Source organism: Camelina sativa, chromosome 14 (assembly GCF_030686135.1).
Source record: "Camelina sativa cultivar CO46 ecotype springtype chromosome 14, ASM3068613v1".
Lineage (NCBI taxonomy): Eukaryota > Viridiplantae > Streptophyta > Magnoliopsida > Brassicales > Brassicaceae > Camelina > Camelina sativa.
The window spans coordinates 26,655,623-26,658,931 of NC_141893.1; the positions used below are offsets into that span (position 1 = coordinate 26,655,623).

The window sequence follows — 3,309 nt, forward strand, 5'->3', positions numbered from 1 at the left end:
AATTGACACAAGAATGCTTGGCTTGAATTAGTAACTTAGTAGACAAGAAACCATGAAATTGACTTGCTAAACCGGCGAACATAATACTACACTTCACTATTTTTTGGGGACAACCCGTCATAGAGGCAAACATTTAATTTAACAACACGCAAATCACATCAGGAGACCAAACGAAACAAAATTAAAACAAAAATAAGCAATACAATTTACAAATTTATTCTGAAATGATACCCAAAAACCAAAATCAATAAAAGCCAGAATTTAACACCAACAAATACTTAACTGGAACAAAACAACCAGAGAAGAGCCAACTAACCCGTACGAATGTAAAGCACAGAGAATAAATTATGCATCACTAAAAGGGATAAATGAAGAAGAATTAGCAGGATGAAAGAAATACTTTGAAAACTCTAACTATATTGTAGATCGGGAAAATTACTTCTCCGCTATCCCTTCAGACGACATCATATTTTGAAAGGGAAGAAAGCCATTCCCACATGAAATACAAACCAATAACAAACTAATGGCCCAACAAAATTCTAAGTATTAAAGATATTAAAACCTAATGTCAAACAAGAAAACAACAAAATTAAAATTACAGAATTGTAAGTAATGGAACTGCCAAAAGATTTGACATCAAAAACCCCAAACACATTACTCCAAAAACAAAAGCGTTTACAAAAAACAACTACCACAAGTTAATTATTTTCTTTTCAAAAAATAAATACATTACCTACAAGAATATCTAAGAAAACCAAAAAAATAGGGAACGACAAAATGAGTGAAAAAATTGATAAACCATCACTAAAAACTAAACCAATAAAACAAACAATAACTATAGAAAACTTAACTTCAAATTCTACATTTTATAATTACAAAAAAAATCATCATGATTTAAATAAATTTTAGACTTCAAAAATAGGAAAATAAATACCAACTTAAAAAAACTTACCCAAAAAAAACAACAAAAAAACAAATAACAATATACGAACACCATACTGACACGGAAAGGCGAGAAAAAAAATAGACAAAATATCAAACTAAGAAAACAACAAAAATAAAAACAAACTCATGAAATTTCCGCGCGTAGCGCGGGTCAACTGCTAGTTTGGTATAAAATGTAGGCTTTCTAGCTATGCTTCAAATTCAATCCATTTAAGTAAAATTTCTTCCAATAAATTACTTGAACCTTTGGCTTTGTAATGTATTATGTTGTTTGTATATTAGTTTCTTTTTAATTTCTTATTTAACTAGATAAATTTGATTAAACCTCAAAGAACATATAGGTGTGTCTTTAAATTTTTTTTTTGTGTTGTTGAATTAGTGACTTCAAAAAATACTTTCAAATTCTAGTATTCTAGTGTTACTGAAACATTTTTAAAAATCGGCATAAAGTGGCAAATATAAAATCAACAACTGAAAAATACCAATGTTAAGCACTCAATACGGGGGAAAAAAAAAGAAGAAGGATTCATTCATTCTTCTACGCATACAATTAATCTTAATAAGTTTCCTTATACTTACTTGATTTAAGAGAGAATAGAGTACTTATTAAAAAAGAAACAAAATAATGTCATTTAGTTTATTGTTTTTTTTTTGGGCAAACATGTCATTTAGTTCAAATTGTGATTTTATTTATTTCAAATTTGGAAAATAGAAACTAGCTAAGAGTTAAGAAAAGAAGAAAAAAAAAAAAATCTCGAGTGTGAATGTCGGTCTAACAATTTTGAAAGATCTCAAATCTTTGGTTTTTAACCCTAACCGTTGACAGATCAGCCTGCTTTGATCCACGGACATAAAAAATCAAAATTCTAATCTAACTTTCTTAATATTTACGGATATGCATTAGAGCCCGCTAAATTCTAAACCGGATTGGGCCCTTGGGCGCAGTCCTTATCCCTAATTGACAGCTGTACATGATGGCTTAACCCTAAGTCTCTAACTAGGAAAAATTTTACGTATAAAAGAGTCGATCGTGGATTAACAAATCAAAGAAGAGATAATGGATGAGGAGAAGCTTCCGTGTGAGTTGATAGAAGAGACGCTCTCTCGTGTCCCTCCTAAATCTCTTGTTCGCTTCAGAACCGTTTCTAAGCAATGGAACTCCCTTTTCGACGATAAGACGTTCATCATCAATCACAAGATGACATTTCGTTTCATCTTAGCAACCAAATCCAAGTTCTACTCGGTAAGCATCACTCCGAAGATACAAGTGCGTGAGCTAACTTTAGATATTCCCGATTTAGAATCACATGCACCTAAAAAATTGGTAGATTGCAACGAGTTCTTGCTGTGTGGCATGGATAAAAGAGCTGTGGTTTGGAACCCGTGGTTAGGACAGACTAGATGGATCGAGCGTAACCAAACTAGTTTGTATTTCAATGGAGTAGGTTATGAGTATGGTAACAGGAGACTTTTGGAGAGTGGTTACAAGGCCCTTGTGTCTTATCAGAAGGAATCAGACCCTACCAAAACAGTTTGGCAAATCCATGACATTTCCTCCAATGCGTTGAAAGACATAGTGTTGAAATCTGGTGGTGGTAGTAGTAGTAGTACTATTAAGGAAAAAAAAATTGCTAATATACACGGCGAAAGTGTATCACTGGATGGAATGTTGTATTGGGTTGCTTCTTATCAAAAGAACAATTCCACCTTATTCCTAATTTCCTTCAATTTTTCCAAGGAACGTTTTTACAAGTTCTCTGATCTATCATGCGGGGAGAACCATCATTGCGATGTTCTTGTTCTTAAGGTTTTTAAGAGAGTTCGGTTTTCGTTGTTAAAGCAATACCATCTAACAAAGAAAATTGAGATTTGGGTGACCAAGAACAAAATTATTGAAAACCGTTGCTGTGGAGATGTGGAATGGATGAATTTCATGGAAGTGTCAACTCCTAACTTGCCGGATTTAGTGCAGCCAAGTTACTATATCGACGATAAAAAGCTCGTCGTGTGTTCTTGCGATAAAACTGGTCCAGCTTGGATCTATGTTATGGGGGACAAGAAGTTGATCACTAAAGTTCAAATAGATTCTATGGTTGATCCCTGGCTTTTGCATTGTACCTATTTCCCCAGTTTGGTCTCAGTTCCTCGAGGTCAAAAAGAGGCAGCATTACAAGTTTGAGTTCCTTAGTTAGTCTTCCTTCTTTTATGCTTCTTGAAGAAGCTTAAATTAATTGATTTGGATTTTGGTGTTTTACTTACAACTATCTTCTCTGTTTTCTAGTTTTGCTTCTTTGGAAGTTCAAATGTTTAATGACCGGACTCAGTTTATCCCAAATAATATTCTACGGAAGAATTTGTTTAGCT

The 3,309-nt window shown here is 33.2% G+C and overlaps 1 pseudogene across 1 annotated transcript; it reads left to right on the forward strand.

Annotated features, from left to right (window-relative positions):
• The first annotated feature begins 1,996 nt into the window (after positions 1 to 1,996).
• Positions 1,997 to 3,309, forward strand: LOC104743903 (putative F-box protein At1g47390 pseudogene; annotated as a pseudogene). The gene has a single exon (XR_015580765.1). The product of XR_015580765.1 is annotated as a putative F-box protein At1g47390 pseudogene (transcript).